The 27,607-nt window shown below is 40.2% G+C and overlaps 1 protein-coding gene across 6 annotated transcripts in view; it reads right to left on the bottom strand.

The window, feature by feature from the left end:
- Positions 1 to 27,607, bottom strand: part of RNF144A (ring finger protein 144A) — a 114,248-nt gene that overhangs the window by 74,294 nt on the left and 12,347 nt on the right. For 5 of the 6 annotated variants that reach the window (XM_068564047.1, XM_068564046.1, XM_068564049.1 and 2 more), the window contains one exon: positions 15,623 to 15,767. The gene's annotated coding sequence lies outside the window, so the exon portion shown is untranslated. Of the gene's footprint in view, positions 1 to 15,622; positions 15,768 to 21,226; positions 21,365 to 27,607 lie in introns of those variants that run through there. The other variant, XM_068564048.1, reaches the window with a different exon arrangement.

The raw sequence follows: 27,607 nt of genomic DNA, 5'->3' as shown, positions 1-27,607 counted from the left end.
AGGAATTTGCCAGTCGGCAGCCAAGACTCAATCCTCTACGAATCACACCCCCTCTTACCATGTAATCTGGAATATTCTGGAACAGCCATAAGCCTTGAAAAGATTCAGAGGGACCACCTCGTTGTCAAAGGTCTCGGAGGGCTCAAGGCCATGTGATATTTTTTATAGCTTCTTTTGGAGTCACGAGCAGTACAGATTTTGTACTTACTCTGAATTTAACCAGCATTTAAGCGTGCTGATTATAGCTGCAAATACACTTTTTGCTCCTGCGTGTGGTTGGAGAGGTGGCCAGGGAAGAAGCCTTGGAAATTTACAGAACAGAAATAGCATGTGGTCTGTCTGCTTGAAGGAATGGGTCGCTCTGTGACCAGCAGTGAGAAGACCAGCAAAGGGCCTGAAGCAAACCCAAGACACAGAATAAAATGAGGCTTTTTGTCACCATCTCCCTGTTACCAGCCACCTTTTCCCCAGTCTGGGAGACCCCTAAGAAAGCCGGCAACAGACCCAGGGCTGGGGTTTCAGAAGACACAGGACGCAGCAAGTCTAGCTGGTGAACTGGGGTCACCCAAGCAAAACGTCTAGACGTGGTTCTGAATATAAAGAAAATAATGAAAGTGGAAATGTGGAAATCGCTTCCTAATGGGCTTTGCACGAAGGAGCAGCTATCCTGGTTGTGGAAATGACGCATTAGTGGCAGGAAGGCCTAGAAAAGGATGCAAAGACCTGATCTCTGGTCCAGCCCCCAGCCAACCTTTGAGGCCGCTTTGAGGTCTCCAGCTGCTCAACCCAGGCCGCTTTGAGGTCTCCAGCTGCTCCTCTGCTGAGCTAGGAGCTAGACGGAAAGGCCTTGTGTAGGGTCTGCACTTCCCCGGCTCTCCCTGGGGGCCAGGGCGGGGAGGCCTTCACTGGCACGGGCTACAGGTGCCCCAAGTTTGTTCCAATCTGAGCCTGTTTATTTTTGAGACATCAGGCTTCCAGAAGACTTCTTTGAAGAAAGGATCACTGAACCACCTCCCCGAAATAACTGTGGAAACCACGTGCTACATGAGCAGCACGATTTCCTTTAAGCAGAACACTCCACAATTCTATATCCAGACACATCGGCACTGCCTGGCAGGGAAACGTGCAGGAGAAGAGGGAGTGGCAATCTTGCCCCATCGGGTCTGGCATAGTGCCAGCCTTTGGATAATGAAACCATGGTATGTCCCAGAACTTCAAGTCACTGAGAAAAACATGGAACAGAGAGGTTCCCTTTTAAAGAAATACACACTTGGACTTTTTTTTTTTTTTTTTTTTGAGGGAAGAGGGTGTAAGTCTCTTTATAAGTGTTGACACGCTATAGAAGATAAGGGTAAAATGAAATTACAGAATTAAAAAATCTAGAATACCATGTTGATAAGAAGTAATGTTAATGCTGTTGTGTCCTTTCTGTATGTTTGTATGATGTATGAAGGAAGCCCCTCTGTTTACATACAGGTTACCTCTGGATCAGTCATCTGGTCCAAACTGACCAACAAATATTTCTTTACACTAACACTTGCTGCACCCATTTCACTGACCATCTACATAAGTGTCATGAAAACCTTCCTAGCAGTAAGGGGTTATCACCCACAGTGATGTTATGTTCCCAATACTGAAATGGGCTTGGAAACCATCTGTATCTTCAGTAGCAGCGAAGATGCAATTACTTTAAAACAAAAAAATGGGAGACATCTACTTCTCTCAATATGATGAATTAGATTCTGCAAAGGTCTCTCACACTGGAAGATAACTAAAGTCCAGTTAAAATACTGAACCAAAAATAAATAAGTACCCCTAGCTTATATGCTTCCAAGTTAATTACAGTGTTCTGAGGCTTTTGTGTATTTTGAGAATTAAGGAGTTAAAATATTTATTTTAGACCTTAGATGTATTTATGGTAAAATTTCAGCAGTTTCCACTAGAGAAGAGAAATTGAATATATAACTGCCTAATGTAAAAGGAGGAAGTGGAAAAAGAACACAAGGAGACAAACATGCACTTTAAAAAAAAAAGCAACAAAGAAAATAGTATAAAAATAATTTAGTAGGAAAATAACCAACCCTATTAAATCATATAAGAAATAAACTGATTAAACTCAATAGCCAAAAGAAATAAATGATAAAATTGAAATTTAAAAACAGAGATACACATAAAACCATAGGAAACTGGAAAGATTGGAAGTCAAAGGATGGAGAAAGGTGGTCCAGAAAAATGCAACCCAAAGAAAGCTATCGGACAAAAGAAGACTGAAAGCAAAAGATATAGCTCGAGTAAAAGAAGGCAATTATATAACAATAAAATACCCAATTCATTATGTAGCTATAGTAATTCTAAGTTTGTATATATCAAATAGCTTCAAAATATAAAAAGCAAAAATAAAATAGTTTCTGAAAAAAATGGCAAATATACCACCACAGTGGGGAAATCACAATACATTGTTTAATAGCAAATATAGAAAATTAGGAAAAATAGAGGTGATATGAAAAGCACTGTTAACAATCTAAATTTAATAGACATAGGAACTCTCATAATCAACAAACTGAAAATCCACAATCTTCTCAAAAATACACAGAACATTTACAAAAACTGACCTTACACAGGGACATAAAGAATGACCAGCGAATTTCTAGTAGCTGGTATCATATGGATCATGTATTTTGACATCAGTGCAATTAAGACAGACATCAATAATGAGAAGATTCTCCATGCTTGAAAATCACAGACGACTTATCAATAAACTCATGGGTTTAGAAGAAAATATTGAACTTTAAAAACATGTAGAACTAAACATACTGAGAATATTGTTTAACAAAACCTATGAGATGCCATTAAAGCAGTACTAAGAAATTTATAATCTTAAATGCTTATATTTAAAAAGAAGTCTAAAAGTTATTGAGCTGTCTATGGTTTAAGAAGTTAGAAAAGCAACTGCAGAATAAACACAAAGCAAGTAGAAGAAAAGACCTATTAACAGGTAAACAAAAATAAATAAAACACAAAGTTAAAATAGAGTCAACAGAGTCAAAAGTGTTTTGCTTTGAAAATAATAATAAAACATACACTGTCTGGCAGATTGGTCAAGGAAGAAAAAAGAGATATGGCCCAATTAACATATTTGTAATGAAAAATATGGATAGCAGGGATTTTAAACTAAATGAATAATTTTATGCTAATTTTAATTTGAAAAACAGGTAACTAGGAATATACTCCTAGAAAAATATAATTTAAGAAAACTGAAAGAAATTCAGTTTAAAAAGAAATAGGGATTCAGATCATTTTAAAAGCCTCAAAAGAATTAAATAGATAAAAATCTTGCAACAAGGAAAGCACGAGTTCTTGTTTTTAGCTGAGTACTACCAAAATTTCAAGAGGAGATAATTCTAATCATACAGAAAATCTTGCAAGAAATAGAAAAATAGAAAAAAAAATCCTCTCTCTAAATCAGACAAAAAGCAGTTAAAGAAAGGAAAAATAGAGGCCAAACTTACTCATGAGTAAAGAAACAAAAATTTAAAACAAAATAAGAGCAAATAGAATCCAGATGTGCATAAGGCATGTATTTAGGGGGAAAAAAATAAAGTCGAACAAGCTAGATTTATCCTAGGCATAGAAGAGAGTTTACCATCGGAATGAGCCATACGTGTAAGATAAAATAGTAACAGGAAAACAGTGAAAATCATACGGTCATCCTAATAGATGCAGAGCAGCCTTTGATAAAACTCAGCATACACTTACGAATAAAAGCAGAAAACAAAACTCTGTAAAACAGAAACATAAGGGAACTTCCTTAACCTAATAAAGGGTATTTGGAAAAAAAGTGATAGCAAACAACATTCTTAATCAAATTAGAACACTCCTTATAAAGATTAGGAACAATGAAGGGCTATCTTCTATTGCTCCAATTCATTATTGTACTGGAGGTCCTAACTCAAACAAGGAAAACAGGAAAAAGAAAATGTGAGAATTGAAAGGAATAAACCATACTTTAATTATTCACAAATGGCTTTTTACATATAGGAGGATCCATAGACAAAATATTAGAAATACTAAAGGTTTAGTTAAGAGGCTGGATGCAAGATCAATGTATAGATTTCAATTACACTTTTATCCTCCAGCAAAGACGCCATCTCTGAAGGCACCCCAAAACTGAGGTGGCTGGAAACAAACATGTCACATGTACCTAGAAGCATACAGCAAATGAGTAAGACCTATCTACAGAAAAGTACAAAGCTTTCCCAAAAAACATTTGTGAAGACAAATATATGGATACTGACACAATGTTCATGGATAGGAGAACTCAGTATCAAAAAAAGTCAATTTTTTCTCAATTGATCTATAGATTGAATGCAATCCAAGCAAATTCCCCACAGGTTTTGTTGCTGTTTTTATTGTTGCTATTGCTGTTTCATAAACTAACTCTAAAATCTCTACAGAAGAGCAAAAGTCCACGTACAGCCAAACATCACCCAATAAGAGGGAAAAGATGAAAGGACCAAATATCAAGACTTCGTAGAGAGCTACAGTAATTAAGAGCAGGCAGCACTGATACAGAGGTGGGCAAATTAACTAACATACAAATAGAGACAACACAGAAAAACAAACCCATGCACTTAGGGAAACTCAATATATTACAGACTGTATATCCCAGATCAATAGAAAAAAAGGATTATTCAATAAGTGGTACTAGGCGAATTATTATTCTTTATGGATAAAAATAATCCTGGATTCCTCTATCACACACAAAAATTAATTCCAAATAATTGTAAAACTGATAAAAGAAAATAAGGGAGTAACTTATAACCTTGGGATACAGAAGAATATCTTAAATGAAAGGCTCTAACTATAAATGGCCAAGGTTGTATACATTAAATACATTAAAATCAAGAACTTCTGTTCATCAAAAAGCACCTTGTGAAAATATATGGCACAAACTAGAAGGCAATATTTTTAACAGTATGAATCTTCAGAATATATAAAGAATGCTTTCAAATCAATGAAAAAAAATATACAACCCATTGGGAAACTAGACCAAGGTGATGAACAGTCCTTTTACAATAGATGAAACAGATGATAATTAAATATGTAAAAAGAAGCTCAATATTATTGGTACATTAAGTTCACTTTACTATTAATTTGTCAAAAATTAAGAAGTCCAATAACACCAAGTGTTGGGATAAGGCAGGCATGAATCTTAAAGGAAACTTTTATTCACTGCTGATGGCAATGTGCATTGGTGGTATAATCACTGTGGAGATCACTAGGACATTTTCTTGTAAAGCTGGTCATGAATTAGCCTTTCTTCAGGCCCAAACTCTCCTCCTAGGTATATAACCAAGGAAAAAAAAAAATGGTGTACGTATAGCAGACATATGTGAAAGAATATAAATAGCAGAGTATTTTGTGACAATAAAAGCCTGAAAATAACTCAAACACCCACTGACAGGAGGAAGCATGGATGTCAACCTTATCAGATATTTATTATGTAAGTGAGATGAATAAATATAGCCTCATGGAACAAGGTGGTTAAATCTTAGAAACAAAAACTGAACAACAGCATGACACAATTTTTAATGAGTTACATTATATATACTTTTAGGAATACAGACTACCAAAAATAGCAAGGGAAGATTAAATGATAGTGCGGGGGAAAGAGCAGTCAGATAGAGGAAAATGTCCACATCAATGTCACAGTGTTAATGATGTTTTTCTTTAAGAGACAGGTTCATGGATATTCATTAATTATGCTTCGTAACTCACATACATAAAGTGTTGTATGTACCGGATCCGACTTAACACATTTCTTTAAAAGCTCTGCTTAGAATGGTGTTGTCTAATCTGGTTCAGATTTAAAACGGGTATCTTTTCATGGGTACTAAATTTTCTAGATGGGGAAACTAAAAAAAAAAAAAAAAAAAATTAAAAATCAATAGTGGTTTTCTCTGGGGAGGACAAAGAGATGAAGCATTTACATTTGTATTTAATAACCTGTCTGTATTTTAATAATTTTACTACATGCATATACGTATTTAAAAAATTAAGTAACCAGCTTAACTGGTAAGCTTTAGGAACTCGAATTTGGTGGTTATGAGCAACGATAGCTCATTGGATTCAGAAAGCTCATTGTTGATTCATCATCGATGAAATTAAAGAAAACAAGGATGTCCGGGCTGAGCTGGTGGCCAGCTCTCTGAACGGATGTCCTGGACCATGCCCACACCGCCCCCCAATCCCACGCCTCCATCTCCCTGGCCAGGGAGGCAGCTCTGGGCGCAAGAAGTCCAGATTCAACTCCAATACCAGCTCTTAAGGTCTACAGATTTCATGATCCTTTCAATAAAGAGGACACCCTTTGGGTCCTGTCCTATAAAAGAATAAGAACCTTCCTCAGATTCTGTACTTGTAATTTCTTCTCTATTCTATTGGAAGCTTTCTGATTCCCTAAACACGGGGAAAGAAAGGACTACGAATTGTTCTCCCCTGGCTAGCCTCCTCTTCAAAGGTTATGAAATATGATTTTTCCCCATCTTGGAGCAATTTATACACAAAACATCCTGCTTCTTGTTAATCCTCACATTCAGTTCACTCACTCACAGTGGAGAAATCACAGTATGCTCTACATTCTGATGCTTCAAAACCCCATAGTTCATTTGACTTTCTTTCTGGGGGATATTAGTGATAAGATTACACCCTCTGGTGTTCACTTCAGCTTGCACCACAGTGTTGAACTTGAACTGAGCAGAGAGAATCCAGAACAAAATTACAAAGTACCTTGGGGTCATCTTATACAGCCTACACTTCTTAACACTTCTAGGGATGGATGCCCCAGAGCCCAACTGGCCTCTTCCCTCACCACACCAACCCCGCCCACTAATGGACTTCACAAGGATGTTCCTAAACTCTGCAAATAATTCATCACATTTCAATATATATGGCCCCTCCCATAGTTACTACTGGCACTCAAGATGTCTTGCAAACCTAAATAACTTCCTGTTGGCATGGATGCAGAGGAAGTGACATTCTAATACATTGCTCATGGGACTGCCAAATGTTACAGCCAATGTAGAAAACAGTTTGCAAGTTTCTTGTAAAGTTAACCATATCCAGCAAAAAAAAAAAAAAAAAAAAACTTAAATAACTTCCTTTCTGAACTTTCTGAACCAAGATGTTCTCCAAGACTTCCTAATCTTCCCTGCTTTCCTGGGGGCTGAGAGTCCATACAAAACCTTCTTTATCAGGCAGAAAGGTCAAGTGAGATCTGGAAGTTGGGTGTCCTGGCTTTGTTGGGCTCCACCACCAATTTCCAGTTGCATCATCTCGAACAAGTCGCTCTCAGTCTTAGTTTTCTCAACTGGACAGTAGGAAGAACAATAGCTATAATCACAGGAGAGCTGTGTAAGCTAATAACAGTACACAGTGCACATGGAGGTTCCTGTATGAACTCCAAAGCGATAGACCAATGACAGCTATTAGCAGCCATCACTAGTTACCTCATCTCTCCCTAGACATTTGGACAGTGGCTTCAGAAGCCAGAGAGTAAATCAAACTCTCTAGGGTTGTGGCTTCTCCCTCCTGTGCTGGAAGACATCCCTTAGCCAGATCCTCCAAATTCCTGCAGCCCTCCCTAGTAATCAGAATATCCCTCCTCAGAGAACAAAACGTGCATGACTGTGGGAACGCCTAGCCCTCCTCACAGCTGTGAGCAATGTGCTTCCTGTCATCTTGTTTGCATCTTCTGTGGTTCCAAGGTCCCGCCCCACCTGCACGCACACCACCTTCACCGCCCCTTCCCTCAGATCCCAGAGGAGGCTGCAGGTGGTCATTTCACTTGCATTTGGTTCCTAACCAGTAAATAATAGCTGACAGTTGTTTACACATCATTAGAAACGTCCCCATCCTTCACTCACATCTGATCCTCACAAGGGACTTCCGGGTAGGTAGGGAAGCATTGCTGTCATTCCCGTTTTGCTAAGAAAAAATCCAGGCTCTGAGACGTCAGTGACTTTCCCAAGCTGCACTGGGCAAGTTAGTGGCGAAGCTGGGCCTAGACCTGTCTTCTGACCCCTGTGTCCATCACTTCCCACCACACCACAAAGCCTTGAATTTGCTCTGTGTGGCCCAAAGCAGAGATTTTCTGGTTTTGCTGGAGAGGGGCTGGGCTATAGCCAAAAATAACCTTTTACAAGTACACAGGCCTTTAGCACATTCCTCGGTCGCCATTAAAAATTATAGAAGAATTTTAAATAGTTGCAGAATACGTAACTTCTGGCATATTGGGAATATTGCCTTTTTAAAATAAAGTAGCAACAGTTCAAAAAATGTAATTTCTAGTATATCATTTATTTTTTTTTAATATGCATGAATAGCTGAAGCAATCCTGAGAAAGAAGAACAAAGCTGAACACTTCCCAATTTCAAACTATATGATGCAGCTATGGTAATCAAAACAGTATGGTGTTGGGTAAAACAGACACATAGATCAATGAAACATAATAAAAATCCCAGTAATAAACCCATATGTATAGGATCAATTAATTTTCAACAAAGGCACCAAGAATATACAATGGGGAAAGAATAATCTCTTCAATAAATGGTGTTGGAAAAACTGGATAGTCACGTGCAAAAGACTGAAACTAGGCCCCTATCTTACACCATAAATCTCCTAGAAGAAAACCTAGGCAGTAAGCTCCTTAACACCAGCCTCGACAATGATTTATTTTTTTTTATTTGACACCAAAAGCAAAGGCAACAAAAGCAATGTAAACAAAAAAGTAAACATGAAACTAAAAAGCTTCTGCACAGCAAAGGAAGCCATCAACAAAATGAAAAGGCTACCTACAGAATGGGAAAAAATATTTGTAAATCTTATGTTTGATAAGGGGTTAATATCCAATATAGAAAGAACACATACAACTCAATAGTAAAAGTACAGGGCTTCCCTGGTGGCGCAGTGGTTAAGAATCCACCTGCCAATGCTGGGGACACGGGTTCGAGCCCTGGTCCAGGAAGATCCCACATGCCGTGGAGCAACTAAGCCCGTGAGCCACAATTACTGAGCCTGCGCTCTAGAGCCTGCGAGCCACAACTACTGAGCCCATGCACCACAACTACTGAAGCCCGCGTGCCTAGAGCCCGTGCTCCGCAACAACAGAATCCACCGCAATGAGAAGCCCGCACACCGCAATCAAGAAGACCCAACGCAGCCAAAAATAAATAAATAAATTTATTTTAAAAAAAAAAGTAAAAGTACAAATAATCCAATTTTAAAACGGGCAAGGAACTTAAATAGATATTTCTTCAAAGGAGATGTACAAATGGCCAACAGGTACGTGAAAAGATGCTCAACATCACCATTCATCAGGGAAACACAAATCAAACCACAAGGAGATGTCACCTCACACCTGTTAGGATGCCTATTATCAAAAAGACAAGAGTTAACAAATGCTGGCAAGGATGTGGAGAAGAGGGTACCCTTGGACACATGATGGAGATGTAAACTGGTACAGCCACTATGGAAAACAGTATGGAGGTCCCTCAAATTATTATAAATAAAACTACCATGTGATCTAGCAATCCCACTACTGGGTATATGTTGAAGGAAACAAAATCATGAACTCAAAGAGATACCTGCACCCCCATGTTCATCGCAGCTCTATTCACAGCAGCCAAGGTATGGAAAAACCTAAGGGTCTGTCAGCAGATGAATGGATAAAGAAAACGTGATATGTGTGTGTGTGTGTGTATATATATATAATTATTATTATTATTATTCAGCCTCAAAAAAAGAGGAAACCCTGCCATTTGCAACAACATGGATGAACCTGGAGGCTATTTCTCTGTCTGGAAATAAGCTAGACAGAGAAAAAGACCACACGGTATCACTTACATGTGGAATCTAAAAAAAAGGAAAGAAAGTAAAACTCAGAGAAACAGCAAAGAGTAGCAAGGTGATTGCCAGTTGCAGGAGGGTGTGGGGAATAGGCAGAGGTTGGTAAACGAGTGTAAACTTTCAGTTATAAGATGAATAAGATCTGAGGATCTAATGTACAACATGCTGACTATAGAGGTCCCTTGTTTAAACAAGTACACTCAGAAAAAAAATGTGAGAAAAAATACATTCATTTCAATGCACCTCTCCATAGAAAATACCTTAATACATGATTTTATTATAACCATGTTTCAACTATATGTTTGTCCATATTATTTGCATATTTAGCTCCTTCCAATAACTCACTGTCAAACCAATAAGCCAATGAGAATTCCTTTCTATCAAAAAGATTTTACCTTGTTTTTAAATTCAAATAAGTGTGTTTATATATAGAGGATAGATAAATTATGGAATACACTCATAAAGTCAGCCATTAAAATAAGTAAATTCAGGATTAAAATGAGATTGAGATAATTCAATTATGCTACGCAGTTTTCAATACATGATAATGACTAGATACTAAAGGTTTCCTCACTGATATTAATCAAGCAATGCTAAATGTAGCTAAAATCATAAGTATGATAGAAGGATGATATTTCCCTGGTAAAAGTGCTTGCATGTGTTTGTGAAGCTCTGCTCTTAGGCTTTGGGGAATAATCAAAAACGTACTGTATTTTTTAAATCGGGGGGAAAATATTCCATTAATTTTGTTAAGCCACATGATCAAACTTTTCCTTTTGACTGTTTTCCCTGCTTTCCATCTTTTCTTTGTATTAGGAGCACAAGAGTGCCCAATGAATCTGTCCAAATCACTTTTTAAAAAAATCCTATCACTACCCTTAGCAAATCATAACGGTTCCCGACCAGCCACAGGAAAGAGTCTAACTCCAAACCTGCAGGGTCCAGCCCGAGTGGCCTTCCGTACCGCTTTCTCATCTCTGTCCCTCTCTCCTCTCCACTCAGACATGTCTCAGCCGTGAAGGGATCTAGTGCTCAGCACCCACTTCTCGCAGCCTCACTTCTGCTCTGTCCTGCACTCAAGTTTTGGGAATTGGCGTTCCACGTCTGCTTGTTAACAGTAGTCAAAGGAAAACATAACAGCAGAAACCCACCCCGTGTCTACTCTTCCATCCCTCTTGGCCCAAGCACATGACCTTGCACATAATAGATGTTCATTAGGTGTCTGATGCTTGGCTGTCCAGAGAAATCCACACTGTCCTAGGGAACAGGCACTTGCTTCTCCTTGACCAGTGGTTCTCGCTGCCTCTGGACTTTGGGATGTGGAAACACCGAGAACGCTCACGGAGACTTACCCAAGAAATACTGACTTGACAGCACGGCTTAGAGGATAGCACATATAGCTCTCAAAACAAAACAAAAAAAAGAACAAAAAAAAATTCAAAGAAACTGCAATTGAGACAAATGTGGGAAATGTGGTCGTTAAGATTTATTTTAACAGGACCTTCCACCATGGCATCTCAGAACAGCATCTCTAAGTGTTTCTATTTCTAAAAATATTGCTCGTGTAACCACCTCAGCCACTCCAAAACCATGAGAAGTTAAGCAGGGTATTGATATTTTCGATTCTAGTTAGAGTTTTAAACGACCTTTGCCTTAAAGCTTCACCAGCCAAGAGCAGCGTTGAGCCCCGCTGTCCCAGCTGCAGCTCTCCAAATGCCGGCCATTCCCAAGGCTGAGTCAAGGCCAAGGCTCAGTTAAAGTTTCTTAACAGAAGATTTATTTTCTTACCAATGACATTCTCCACTTGGGGAAAAAAGAAAAAGAAAAAAGAAAACTATCTTTTAGATATAGCTACGTCAATGACAGAAGTGTGAATTGGGGGTGGTTTATATCCTTCGGAGGGTGTTTCTCTTTATAAATCCTAAACATTTAAAAATATCTTTGCTTGTGCTGGAATGCCATTTTCTGGTATTTTGGCTTCTTCAACATGAATCTTTTGTAACTACGAAGCCATTTCAGCTCTTGGAATTTGCTGGAGACAGATTCCCAAACAGAACGTCCTGGGAGGTGGGAGTGGGCAGATGCAGGAAAGAATGCACAATTCCACTTGGCCTTGCAGTGCATTTTTTCCAGGGTGCTTTCATGTTTCCCTCATACCTGAGGGAACTCTATGTCTGGACCAGCAAATATACTGCAGAGAGGGATGCAATAACCCTAAAACGTTAAAGTCGAGGTTAAAAAAAAAAAAAAAGAAAAAGAAAAATCCTCTTAGTGTCCAAGGCCTGTGAAGAAGGGGAAGGGCGGCTTCAAATGTCAGCTGTCACATTTCCTGTGTCTTTACTGCACTGATGATCTGGCTGCAGGCCTCCCTCTGCCTCAGCAAAGAAATGTGTTGGTAAGAAATTAGCAATACATTCCCAGTATTACCAGAGGAACACTGGTAATATCGGTATCTGGTTCGGGATTCAACAAGAGTTCTCGAGCAGGCCCTTTTACAGGGCAGGCAGTGAGGGAGTTCCTTGGTGGCCTAGTGGCTAGGACTCCACACTCTCACTACGAGTTCAATCCCTGGTCTAAGAACTAAGATCCCACAAGCCTAGAGGTGTGGCCCCAAAAATTTAAAATATAAAGGGCAGGCAGTGAAAAGGCAATGCGGGGTGATGAGAACCTGAGGCTCGGGGGAAGGAACGTTGGAATTTAGGTTCCCGAAAGCACCCCAAATCCCCAGGTTCAGGCACACGGTCAGCCCACCACCTCTTGTCTCCCCAGCCGCTCTCTCCAGTGTCCCAGGCCAGACAGCTCTGGCCCTTCTCCTGCACTTCCATTCCCCCATCGCCCAGCCCAACCTCCTCCTCACGACCGATGTCTTCTGTCCTCAAGTCACCGTGGTAATCTCCAGGTGACCTGGGCCATCTCTCTCCTGCAGATGCCATTGCTGGGGCCACCCCTTTCAATTTGTCCCTCTCTGCTCAGCCAAACGATAATTCAATTCTTTTTTTTTTTTTTTTTTTATTTTATTGGAGTACAGTTGATTTACAAATTTGTGTTAGTTCCAGGTGGACAGCAAAATGAATCAGTTATATATGTATCCGTCATTCTTTTTCAGATTCTTTTCCCATATAGGTTATTACAGAATACTGAGTGGAGTTCCCCGTACTATACAGTAGGTCCTTGTTAGTTATCTATTTTATATACAGTAGCGTGTATGGACCTAGACATTATCACACTAAGTGAAGTGAGTCAGACAGAGAAAGACAAATATCATGTGATATCGTGTATATGTGAAATCTAATTAAAAATTGATACAAATGAACTCTTACAAAACAGAAACAGACTCACAGATCTCCATAATTCAATTCTTGAGCTATTGTGTGTGTGCCCTCAACTCCCCAGCTGAGCTGTCTAGAAAAACACACAATCTCACCGATGGGGTCTTTCAACTTGTGGCCAAGAGCTCCAGGTGGACTCTTAACGACTAACAGGTGATCACTCCGCACCTCCTTCCCTTCCTCCCCAAACTTACAAGCCCTCCTGCACCACGGCACTCTCAGCTGGGGACTTGACTTCCTTCCTATTTCACAAAGAAAACAGAAGCCATCCGAAGAAAACTCCTCTTCTGAGCACCACCTCGGCACCCATGTATCTGTCATGTTGTCCGTCCCCCACCAGTAACTATCTGTGCTCTTCCTGAAGCAAACAACTCCACCTGTACACGAACGCACCTCCCTCACCCACGCAAGACATGCTTCCAGCAACCCTCTGTCCTACATTATCAACTTTTTACTCTCTACTGAATCATTCCCATCCATGTATAAATAACGCTGATGCTTCCAGCTAAACACGAAATCTCTTGGCCTGACTTACCCCACCAGGTACCACCCCGTTTTCGGCTCCCCTTTGCAGCAAACCTTCTCCAAACTGCCGTCAACAATCTCGGTCTCAGAGTTCTCCCTCCATCTTTCCCTCGGTTGCCATAGTCACCAGACCCACATGACATTTTGCTGTTTTTACCAAGGGCACCAATGACCTGCGTGGCACTGATCCAAGGGTCAATTCCAGTCTCCGCCTCATCTGGCCCATCCACACGCTGGGCACAGCTCACCATTCCCTCCTTCTGAAGTGATGTCACGTGGCTTCTGAGATGCCTCACCCTTGGGTTTCCCCTCCCTCTCCAGGGGCTGCCTCTTGGTGTCCCTCTTCCCTTGCTCCTCCTACAGCCGGAATGTTCCAGGGCCCACTCCTGAGAACTCCTCTGTCACTAGGATCTCACTGACCTTATTCCTTTAAATACCAACTGCAGGCCAAAGACCCCCGTTGTACCTCCAGCTCAGATCACCATTTTCAACTATCAGATCTGGATATACCTGTCCACTCAGCATCTCCATTTGTGGGGGGGTCTTATAATCTCAAACTCAACCTGTTCAAAGCTGAACTTCTAACCTCTTTTGGCACCAAATCCTCCCCACCCTGCAGACTTCCCCATCTCAGGTGGCGACAACTCCCTCTAGCTGCACAACCTAAAATCTCTGCCATCATGATGGACTTTCCCTTCTTCTCAAGCCCCACACCCATTCTGCCAGGACATTTTAAAGGCTCTTTCTTCAAAATATATCTAGAATGTGACCACGTTTCCCTACTTCCACGGCTACCAGTGGAGCAGGCCACCGAATTATCTCTTGTCTGAATTACTACAATGGATTTCTCTAATGACCTCTAAGTGGTCTCCTGGTCTACCCCCCATCCTTCAACACTGATACCAGAATAAGCCTATCAGAATGGATCCCATCCCTCCTCTGCCTAAAACACTGCACTGATTTCCCATCGTAAAGCCTAGAATTCCCCCCAATAGCCCGCCATGCTAAACATGGTCAGGTTTCTGTTACCTCCTGACCACTCTCTGCCCCCCACCGCCCGGTGTTCTGCTGGATCCCCTGCCTCTCGGTGTTCCCCCAACATGCTGTGATGCACAGACTGGACTCTGGCCTTCACACCCACCTTTTCTTCTAGCTCCAAGTCTCTTGTCCCAGTCGGTTAAATGGCTAATTCCCACAGTTCCTTAAATCCACGTTCAAATGTCGACTTTTCTATGAGACCTCCCGGAGCACTCCATTTAAAACTCCACCCCTCTAAACTTGGTAGCTTTTTATTTTCTCCACAACACTTATGCCTGGGAATGAGACATAAAATTTACTTCTTCACATGGTGGTCAGTCTCTTGGTGCCTGTCCCCACCCTCCACTCACACGCCCCCCCCAACCTGGAATCTCCATGAGAGAAGTTTGCGTCTGTTGTGCTCACCGTGGGTCCTGGGTTAGAACAGCACCTGGCACAATACGGTTGCTCAATCCATATGTTCTGGACGACTTAATGAGTCACTGAGACCCTAGGGACATCACTTTGATCTTCTAAACCTGTTTCCTGGTCTACAAAACCAGACTAGCAATAACAGCCTCATGAGTTTGTTAAAAGCAGAAAATGAGGACCCGTGTGGTAATCTTTGTAAAATACTAATTACTATAACCGCTTAACGTAATATGTTGAAGACCATCCTCAAAATTCATTCAGGGGAAGCAAACTAGGCAATTGCTTATTTGGTGTGGTTAAGAGGTACAGGAAAACCCATCCAGGTTGGGGTCTTTCCCAACAATGGCCTGAGATTCCACCAAGAAGACATAAATGCAGGTTTTCAAGCTTTCATTTTCCAATTTCACAGTTACCTCTGAAAAGTCCTGATGGGAGGAGAGGAACGGTCTTCTGGCCAAATCCTGGTGTCCTGATGTGCTCAGCTGGCCCTCTCTCTCATGTCAGGCTGCCCATCTGGAGTAGTGGGAGAAGATCTCTGGCACTGGGGTTCCTGCAGACCTGGGGGATGGAGAGTGTATCAGACTCAGCAGGGTGAACACCTGGGGAGCAGGAGGGCACAGGAGCTTAGAGAGCAGGTTGGGGGGTGGCAGGGGGCAGCAAAGATCATTGTGCTGATTTAGAACCCAGCATCAGCCTTTCAAATCCCCAGCCCAAGAGGGAAAGCTAGTGATATAACTACTAGAAATCTAATCTGATCAACATTTGGAAAGTATCACCGGAGAAGAAACTAAGGTTTACGGTATAGGTAATCAAATTCCACAAAGAAGTTAACAGATAAATCTACCAACACAGGCAATTCTCAGATAACAGTGTGTCCCTGGGTCTCCATTTCTGTCCCCTCCTTTTCCAATCACAGCCATTCAGGTTTGCCCCAATGGGACTCCTACAGGGAGAGGTTTAGGGCCATAGAAAAGTTTAAACATAAGGCAAGATTAGGTTAACTGTAATCCCCAGGGCAACCACTAACAAAATAACTGAAAAATGTATAAAACATGAACAACAGAATTAAAATGGTATGCTAGAAACTAACACAAAAGAAGGCAAAACGGAGGAATAAAGGAACACAAAAGACATAAGATCCATAAGGAAAAAAAGCAAAATGGCAGACATAAATTCTATCTTATCAGTAGTTACACTAAATGGTCTAAACGCTCCAATCAAAAGGCAAAAATTGGTACAATGGATACATAACATACGCTGTTAGAAGAGCACCAAAACAGAATCAAAAAGAATAAAATACTTATGAATAAATTTAACAAGATATGCAAGATTTGTACGTTGAAAACTACCAATATATCATTACAAGAAGTTAAAAACTAAGTAAACAGAAAAGACATCCTGTGCTCATGGGTTGGAAGACAATATTGTTAAGACAGCAATACTCCCCAAATTGGTCTTCAGATTCAATGCAATCTCTATTAAATTCTCAGCTTTCTTTTTTGCAGAAATTGACAAGCAGTTTGTAAAATGCATACAGAAATCCAAGACATCTCACATAGCCAAAAGAACCTTGAAAAAGAAAAGCAAAGTTGGAGAATTCACACTTTTGGATGCCCCCCCCCCCAAAAAAAAACGCTATTGTAATCAAGAGAGTTATGATACTGGCATAAGGAAAGACATAGAGAGCAATGGCTTAGAATTGACGGTCCAGAAATAAATCCATACATTTATGGTTAATTGATTTTCGCCAAGAGTGCCATGACAATCCAAAGGGTAAACGATAGGCTTTTCAACAAATGATACTGACATTCAGAAAATGAATCTCTACACAGACCTCACACCTTTCACAAAAATTAACTCAAAATGGATTGTACACCTAAATGTAAGAGCAAAAATTATAAAACTCTTAGAAGAAAGCATAGGAGTAAATCCTTGTGACCTTAGATCATGTACTAGTTTCTTAGATATGTCACCAAAAGCACAAACAACAAAAGAAAAGTTAGATAAACTGGGACTCCATCAAAATTTTAAAGTTTTGTGTGTTATAGAACACCATCAATAAAGTTAAATCAACCCACAGAAAGGGAGAAAACATATACAAATCACGTATCTGATAAGGACTTTGTATCCGGATTATATAAAGAACACATTCAAATCAACAATAAAAAGACAAATAACCCAAATAAAAAATGGGCAAAAGATCGGAATAGACACTTCTCCAAAAAAGATATCCAAATGTCCAATAAGCACATTTTAAAATGTTCAACATGATTATTCAATTACGGAAAGGCAAATCAAAACCATAATGAGATACCACGTCACACCCACTAGGATGACTAGAATCAAAGACAGAAGATAACAAGCATGAGTGTGGGTGTGGAGAATTCTGAACACTTACACATTGCTACTGGAAACTAAAGTGGTGCAGCTGCTTTGGGAAATAGTTTGGCAGCTCTGCATAGGGTTAAACACAGAGTCACGTATGGCTCAGCAATTCCACATCTAGGTATGCACCTGAGAGGATGGAAAACAAATGTCCACAAACAACCTGTACGTGGAAGTTCACAGCAGCAGTATTCAAAACAGCCAAAAAGTGGAAACCACCCCAATGCCCATCAACTGGTGAATGTGAAAACAAGATGTGGTTATGTCCACACAATGGATTTGAAATGCTACAATAAGGATGAACTATGAATATATCATGCTAAGTAAAAAAAAAAATGTCAGACCAAAAAGGCTACAAACTGCAAGAAAACATGTATGTGGAATATCCAGAACAGGTAAATCCAGACGGACAGAAAATAGATTCATGGTTTCCAGGGGTTTGAGGCAAGGCAGAGTAAGGAGCGACGGCTATTGGATCAGGGTTTTGGGAGGGAACTGAAAATGTTCTAGAATTAGATGATGGTGATGTTTGTACAACTCTGTGAATATCCTGAAAACCCCTGAGTTGTATGCTTCAAAATGATGAACTTTATACTCTATGAATTACATCTCAATGAAACTATTATTAAAAAAGAAATACATCAACTGGAAAAAACGTAAGGGCATAATAACTCCAGAATTTCCCAAGTTTCTCTCTCCTCAAGTACAACACCTGCTCATCAGAAATGCAACACCAGCATCTGAACTTGGCTTATTTTTAGGCGTCTATGGTCAGGAAGCAAAGAACAAAATCAATTCTGTCTTTCTAGTCACTTCAAAGTAGGGCATCCGAGAGCAGCAGATGTTTCCATCCGAGTAGACGTGAGATACATCCCAATGGACAAACCCACATCTCCTCTGGAGCTAGCCCTTCCTCCCTGCGCTTTTACTAAAACGACAAGCTTTGCCCACGTGGGGCCTGAGCAAGTGAGTTTTCCTGCAATGCTCCTGCCCGGCTCCCAAAGTCTACAGCCTTCGATGCGGAGGCTGAGGGCTCTGAGCGAGCCCCGCCCGTCACCTGGTCCCTGCACAAAGCAACCCTGTCTATCTGCAGGAAGCTCCTCCTCTGCCCTGAAGCATCAAGGTACCAACTTCAGAAAATGTGACCCTGTGTTTTGCACATCTTTTCTCTGCCTGTACTTGGCAATCAACAGGAACCCTTCAAACAAAAGATAATACAAAAGTCTGCTTTACTACATGTTTCTGCCATTTTTCTCCCAGGTACGAAGAGCCAGTAAATAGAGCTATAGTCTTCAGCAAGAAAGAAAAGCTCTCGGTGAGCTGGTGCAGTGACAACAGAAGACTGTTTTAGCCGCATTAGAAAAAGGTTCATGAAAAGAGGCTGCACGCAGAGCTCTCTGTCCGGAGGCTGCGCCGTCAGCCTGTGTGTTTTCAGGCTGCCAGCAGGTCGGAAAACCCCTGCCCACCTTCCAGAGCCCCCCTCTGGGGACTGCCTTACACTGGCATTGCCTGGGCTCCACAAACAGGCAGGGGTTAAAGTATTAAAGCGCTGCAGCGTTTCCCACGGTGGTTCTTCAGTCACATGTTTCGTGGAAGTGGTGGCCACCTCCAGCCTCGGCTCAATCCTCCAGGTATGAAACACTGCCCCTCACAGAGCTCTGCTTACAAAGCTGCACAGATTGTGATCGGTCAGTCCCCATCCTAGGTCCCCACAAGCCTTGCTATTTTTAGCGCTGGTGCTGCAGAGAACCGGGAATCTATGTACTGGGTTTTAGCAGAAACACCTATAGTAAACATCTATCAGTTATTAACCTTTTTTTGCACTCCTACCATCTGCTGACATGCTGGGTAGGAATGATACCAAAATGGATCTGGCATGATCCTGCTCTCAGGGAGAGCAGACTTGATAGGAACTTTTATGCCCACACATTACTCTCCTGGGTGATTAAACATAAAAAACATTACCGTTTGTCACTGGAAGCAAATATGACACACCACAGCCTAGGACCAGGCTTCTTGTTTCCTAAGTCTGTGCTCCTCTGGAATCTCAATTTCATTCCAATATAAATTTAATAAATTCACCCTTTTATAGGAACAGGGATGCTACATCAAATAACAAAGGTCTCAACTGTTTGTAATAACCTGAGAAAGCCAACCTGGTACAAAAATACGCATTAAAGAAATTATTTCACCAATTGTATGTACATCAATATATAAATGGGTCCTATTAGTGAGTTATATATAAGATTATTCCTTGTTAAATTCATTCACCACACAAAGAACAGCTGGAATCACTAAAATAACCAGGCTTATAAGAAAAAACCTGGGGGAATTTCCTGGCGGTCCAGTAATTAAGAATCCGAGCTTCCACTGCAGGGGACACAGGTTCGATCGCTATTTGGGGAACAAAGATCCCGCATGCTGTGCCTCATGGCACGGCCAAAAAAAAACAAAAACAAAAGAAAAAACTGGGGTTAGGGATAACCACTCAGAACCTTCAGAATTTCGTAATACATATACGCACACCCACATATATATATATATATACGTATACACATATATATATATATATATATATATATATATACACACACACATACTGCAGGATTGCTGGGCCCTGCTGAGGTAGCACTGTGCAGATCTAGGGTGGCAGGGGGCCAGGCGGAGCCCTGGAAAATGGGCTTAGCCAAAAATGGGTTTTGCCAGGTGATTATGAAAGTGGGAGAAAGGGCCACATTTCAGCAAGAAGAGGATTGAAGACATAAGAGTGGCAATGAACGCTGAAAAGAAAGTAGGGCTGATGATCCTGTGGGGACGAAGTATTTCTGAAGACCAGGAGCAAAAGGATTAGCTGCAATGAGGAACGATAGTGATCAGGGTGGGTGCTGGATGTCGGGGGTCGGAATAACCAGGTATCACTTTGGGACCGGGCAGATGACAGAATGCTTCACAGCACTCTTTGCAAGATAAAAACTGGAAAGTGACTTAAATGTCCATCAAGAGGGCCAAGCTGAATACGTAAGATGGTGTCTTTCATATAAGTGAAGAAGGAGCTGGACCTGCAGGCATTGGTATGAAGAGATGTCTAAGACATAACAGCAAATACAAAGGCGTAATACATAACCATGTGTATAATAATCCCATTCACAGACGTAAGTTTTAGTTATACACTCACATGCACAAAACTTTTCTAGAAGAATGTAGAAAAAAACAGTAATCACTTTATACTAACGGGAATTTTACTCTTCATTTTATTCCTAATTAAACTTTTTTTTTTTTTTTTTTTACTTTCTACATTTATAACTCTAAGTTTTTAGCACTAAAGATTTTTGATGTAGTCTATTACCCATGAGATGCTACACATTGAGAGAAAGTAGTTATTTTTCTTTGGCTTCACACAGGATCTCATATTGCAAACTGAGTTCAAATCCCACAAAAAGCCCCATTGCTTTGCATTCCGGGCTCCCTGAAGCACATCCTTAGAGCGGAACCGGCTCTGCCATGGGCACAGGGATTAGAGTTAGTGGAGGCTCTTCCTTCTCCCTGTCTGTCTCTACACTGAGTGGACATTGAGACCCAACTGGTTATCTCAGCACAGACTCCAGCTCAGAGAGTGAGATCCTCCCACTTACCTACAATTCCATACACACAAGTACTCAGAAGAGATCCAAAGGCAGTCCCTCCACCTCTTCCCAATCTTTCAACTTCCAAATCAAGAACTGTCTTTTAGTTGCTGCTGGGCTTGAAAGTTCCTACTTCAAACATGCGTGTAGTTCTACTCGGTTCAGCTTCTGTGGCCACAGTAAGTGGAGGTTTTCATATGTGCAATTTGTTTGACTCTGAGATGAATAGAGGTCTTGTCCGGCGTGTATAAAGCCATCTCTGTCTACGGGCATTGTATACTAATAGCATCGCACACTGGGGGACAGAGGGCCCCACAGCCATCCCTTTGGAGTCGTCCTGCAGTTAGTTATTTCACATTTGTCTCCTCTGGGGGAAAATAAAATACGGTCTTCAGCAATGGAGATATTTGTCAAATTATAACTATGGAACAGATTCATTGGCTCCTTAACTATCAATTAATTAAACGAGTTTCAATTCTCTTGTTGTGATAAAAGTCATTTGGCTAATACCATCATCCTTCCTGATTCTAAGAAATGACTCATAAAAACGAAGCTAATTCTTAGGTTTAAACCTGCTCACAAAGAGCAGATTGATTTACCCAACTGGATACTGAATTAGGCACAGATTAAGCAGCTTGTTATAGTAGAGGCATTACCACAGGAAAGAATGGTTTATTTAGAATGGTGAGATAAAACACACACCAACTTTAAGAACTTAGAAAATAACTCCTTTGACTATGTAGCTCTGAAAAGGAGAAAGGTAGTTCTTTATGTGCTGATAAAGAAAAATCCAAAATAAGTAGAAAAAAAGCAATATGCAGCATTTCCCACTTAAAAAGGGAGGTGAGAGGGACTGGTGTGGAAGTATATAAGAAACTGATAGCAGGTGCATCTGGTTCAGAAGATTAAAGGCCTGGGGCAGAAGGAAGAATTGCTTTGTACTGTAAAAGTTTTTATACTGTTAGACTTTTGAATTTTTAATGTGCTATATATAATTTTTATTGAGGTCAAATTCACATAACATAGAATTAACCACTTTAAAGTTAACAGTTCAGTGCATTCAGTGCACTCACAATATTGTACAAGCAGAACCTCAATCAAGTTCCAAGATATTCCCATCACCCCAAAATAGAACCCATTACCTACTAAGCAGTTAATCTCCACTCTCACTCCAACCGGTCCCTGGCAACCAGAAATTGGCTTTCTGTCTCTATGGTTTTACCTATTCTGGGAACTTCATACAAAAAGGAATAACACAATATGTGACCCTTTGTGTCTGGGTTCTTTTGCACTTCATTATTAAAAACTAAAATTTAAATCAAATATTTCCTGGAAAAATTCCATTCAAGTCATTCACTCCGTTCTTCAAAAATATTTAAATGCCTAATATATGTAAATCCATTATATCATGTCCCATAAACTACAGAACAATGAAATTAGCCGTGAAAAGATTATTCAGCTAATTATGTTCCACTTCAAAGGGCAAAAAGTTATCAGCCTACTGAAGAAAAGTTTGAACACCTACCTTATGCAGAATATCCTGCGAAGTATCATGAGTAATTTAGAAGAAAGAGAAGGTTAGATTCAAAGCTGGAAGGGAACAGAGGTTTCATTCACTTATAGGTTAAAAAGTCAAGGCCCAGACCCACAAAGTTCCCCAGCGTCACACCGCAGTTCTGAGTGCCCTGGTTTCCGTTGATATCCTCTCCACTCTCACAGCCAACGCCTTCACAGGGTTTGTTATTGAACAAAGGAGAGTAAGGCAGAATAGCACATGTGGGCAGAAAACTGTGAGGGTGGAGACCTGAGGTTTCAGCTCTGACACATAAAGAGCTGTCACTCCCATCCTCACACGAAAGGGCTGGACAAACCCACAATCAGAAACTTCTTGGACCCGTCAGAAAACTGAGGGCACAGGGCAAACCAATCCCCTGAAATCTGGAGGGGTCACAGAGTCACAGCCAAGATCTGTTCACCAGAAGGAGAATCCTCTAGGCCCTAACAGATAGGATCACCTACATGGTAATTTTCATGAATTGCTAGAGGTTGAGTATGAACTAGACTGAGTGAGAAAGAAACTACTAGGGGCCACAGTCTTGAGGAGGCCCCCATGCTTTGGTGGGTTGGACCTCTAGGAATCCCACCAGGTTCTCACAGTGAAGAACCAAGAAAATTCACTCCTGGTTCTAGCTTGGAGAGGGTAAGAGTAACCAATTGAAATATGCCCAGGACGGTCTACATAACACAGGCCCATTCTGCAGCCCTCACCTAACCTGAAGGACAGCGATGACCCCACTCCAGTCCTGTCTCACCCTGTCTCACCCAAGGAGGAGCAAAAGAGCTAAGAAACTCTTGTGAAGAACACAGCCCAGGTACACTGTCCTGCTGAAAGACTGAGGCTTAATGTTGAGAGTATAGAATGCTCCCCTGCCTCTCAACTTACAGCCCCATTAACAGGGCACCAGTATGGTAACAGTGAATTACAGGTGAGAGGGCTGCAGGAAACAGACACTCTCTAATGATGAGTTCTTAAGAAAGTTCTTAGGAAACCCCAAAGACGTCAGGGAAGACAAAAAAGTTCACAAGAGGAATTTGAAGCCTCTGGCACCTACAGCTACAGCACACATTAAACACAGCTCAGCTCCTACCAACATTAACATAAAACCTCACCCTGAAGGCTCTCTACCTCAGTTCCTACTAACAAATACATCATGCTCAGCTATCAACAAAAAACCCACAAAGCATACCATATGCAAGAGAAATTGCAATCGGAAGAGACAGAGCAAGCATCAAGCCCAGACCCAGACATGACACAGATACTGGAATTATCACACAGGGGATTAAAATAGCTATGGTTAATACAATAAGGGTTCTTTTGGGCAGCGTAGACAAAACGCAAAGCCAATGGGTTATGTGGACTGAAAAAAAATGCACAACCTAAAAGCTGAGAATTATGTTTTATTTGGAGGATTTTCTGAGGACCTAAGCCTGGGAGACAGCCTCTCAAATCGCTCTGAGGGACCGCTCTGAAGAGGTAAGGGAGGAACCAGGATTCATAGGAGTTTTGCAACAAAAACCGGGTCTTCAGAACATTAAAAGATTACAGTTAATTAAAGAAAAAACAGACATCTCAAGTTAATGAATTTAGCGCTTTTCTATGTATGGGAAGATGTAAGAGTCTGGACTCACTGAAACCATTCCTTTGATGTGCACCTCAGCTATCCAGGGCCAGTGTCCTACTTTTCTCCACCCTAAATCCCCTCAGGGTACACAGTTGGCGGTGGCTGCAGTGGCTGATGGCTTGATGGCCACAACATCCTTTGTTTACTGATGTGGCAGGTGACATTTTTCATCCACAGTTATGTAAACATAAAGATGGAATTTTTTTTAAAGAATCAAAGGAAATGCTAGAAAACAAAATATTGTAAAGAATGAAGAATGCCTTAGTCGGGCTCATCAACAGAGTAAGCACAGCGAAGAGAAAAGTCAGTGAGATTGAAGATAGGTAAAAGGAAGTTCCCTTTCAACTAAAATGCAAACCGAAAAGAAAGAAAGAAAGAATGAAAGAAAGAGAGAGAGAGAGAGAGAAAGAAAGGAAGGAAGGAAGGAAGGGAGGGAGGGAGGGAGGGAGGAAGGAAGGAAGAAAGGAAGGAAGGAAGGAAGAGAACATCCAAGAACTGTAGGAAATTTCAAATTTCAACAGTAGGAAAGTTCCCAAACTAAAATGCAAACAGAAATAAATAAATAAATAGATAAATAAATAAAGAACATTCAAGAACTGTAGGAAAATTTCAATATACATACTGACATATGCATATGTCAGTATATGACATATACATAATTAGAACACCAGAAAAAGAAAAAAGAGGAAAATATTTGAAGCAAGCATGGCCGAGAATTTTCCAAAATCAATTACAGACACAAAACCACAGATTCAGGAAGCTCAGAGAACATCAAATAGGAGAAATACTGAAATATGTACTCCTAGGCATACCATACTCAGTTGCACAAATCAAATACCAAATGAAAATCTTGAAAGAAACCAGAAATGAAGGAGAAAAAACACTGTACCTATAGAGGAGCAGGTATAAGAAAGTAGATCTGACTTCTCTACAGAAGCCATACAAGCAAGAAAGTGGAGTGAACTATTTAAAATGTTGAAAGAAAGCCACTACCAAACTAAAATTCTATTTCCAGGAAAACTATCCCTCAAAAGTGAAGGAAAAATAAATACTTCTTCAGACAAGCAAAAACTGAGGGAATCTACCACAAAAAAAATGTAAAGTTCTTTAGAGAGAAAGAAAATAAGTCAGAAACACAGATCAACATAAACACAGGGAAAGAGTTAGAGAGAAAATAAATGAAGGTAAAATATAATGTTTCATTTTTTAATTTTCTTAATTGATCTAAAAGAAAATTATTTAAAGCAGGAATAGCAACAGTGCATTGGGTGACTACAGAATATGGACAAGGGAAAAGAATGACAGTGAAGTCATAAGGGCAGGGAGAGAAGAATCAGGAATACTTGCTATAAGGCACCTTTCCTACATAGCAAGTGGTATAGTGTTATCTGAAAGTGGACTTTTAGTTTAGTAAAATATGTATATTGAATACATACATATATATATGCTATATATATATATATATATATATATATATAGCAAACTCTAGGACAACCACTGAAAAAGGTTAAAAATAAGTATAACTGATATGCCAATAGAGGAGATAAAATAGAATGATATAAAATACTCAAAACCAGAGAAGTCAGAAAAAGGGGGAGAAAAAAACAAAGAACAGATGTCATGAATAGAAAACAATTTCAACTATGGTAGGTATTAATCCAACTATATCAATAATCACTTTAAGTGTGAACGGTCTAACTGTACCAGTTAAAAGTCAGAGATTTTCAGAGTGGATAAAATAGCAAGACTCAACTAAATGTTGTCTAAAGAAACCCATTTTAAATAAAAAGACTCCGGTTGAAAATAAAGGAATGGAAAAAGACATAACATGTTAATGATAAAGAAAAGAAAGCTGGAGTAGCTATGTTAATTTCAAACAAAGCAGACTTCAGACCAAGGAAAATCATCAGGGATAAAGAAGGACACTACGTAACAATAAAGGAGTCAATTCTCCAAGAAGACATAAAAATACTAAACGTGTATGTACCTAACAACATAGTGGGAACATACAGACGCAAAAACTGACAGACCTGCAAGGAGAAATAGACAAACCCACTATTATGGTTAAGAGGCTTCCCCACTCCTTTCAGCAATGGACAGATTCAGCAAGAAATGCAGTTAGTACACAGCTGACCTGAACAGCACTAAACAATCAACTTGATTTATTTGACACATAGAATATTCCATCCAACAACAGCAGAATACACATTCTTCTAGTTCATATGGAGCACTTTAGGCCATAAAACACATTTTAACAAATTAACAAAAACAACAAAAATCATACCGAGTATGCTTTCACATCACAATGGAATTAAATTGGGAGTCAATAACAGAAAGATAGCTGGAAAATCCCCAAGTATCTGGAGATTAAACAGCACACATCTAAATAACACATGGACCAAAGAAGAAGTCTCAAGAGAAACTAACAATATTTTGAACTGAATGAAAATTAAAATATAACTTATCAAGATGAGCAGAATGTAGCAAACACAGTGCCGACAGGGAAATTTATAGCATTAAATGCCTATACGCCAGAAGAAGAAAGATCTAAAACCAATAATCAAAGCTTCCTCTTTAGAAAACTAGAGTAAAGAGAGCAACTTAGGCCTAAAACAAGCAGAAGAAAAGACATAAAAACTGGAGCAAAAATCAATGAAATCATAAACAGAACAAAACAGAGAAAAGCAACAAAACCAAGAGCTGATTCTTTGAAAGATCAATAAAATTGATAAACATCTAGCTAGGCTAAAATTGTGATGGTTAAGATGGTACATAAAACATAAGGAGTGTGAGCTTTCAATAAGAAATGCATGTAGGACTAACCTCAGCCCATAGCCTGTATCTGCTGTGTCTACCAGCAAGGCAGTGGTTTGGGGCATTTTCACTGAAAATTTAAAGCAAAACAACAATCAAAAGAGAAAAATAAGGAAAGGAAGAAATGTGGCATTATTTCATTGAGACTGTTGTCAACAGAAACAGCTGAAAAGCTAGAGAAAATAACAGCCTTGATGGGTCTAATACTTGCCATTTTTGTGGACCAGAAGGGCGGTATTGTATCCAACCGGGACGTGCTTCCCAGATGGAATTTGAGTTCATTTAGAGGCAGTATTTGTCCGAGTTCCCAGACCCCTCACCACTTCCTCACATCTCATACCTGGCTGCCTCCGTCCCTGTGGAACTCTGAAGACTTATTTGTGACTCTGCCTTT

This window comes from Eschrichtius robustus, chromosome 15, assembly GCF_028021215.1.
Source record: "Eschrichtius robustus isolate mEscRob2 chromosome 15, mEscRob2.pri, whole genome shotgun sequence".
NCBI classification, from domain to species: domain Eukaryota; kingdom Metazoa; phylum Chordata; class Mammalia; order Artiodactyla; family Eschrichtiidae; genus Eschrichtius; species Eschrichtius robustus.
The sequence above is the reverse complement of the archived record's forward strand: the minus strand, read 5'-3'. Positions and strand labels throughout refer to the sequence as shown.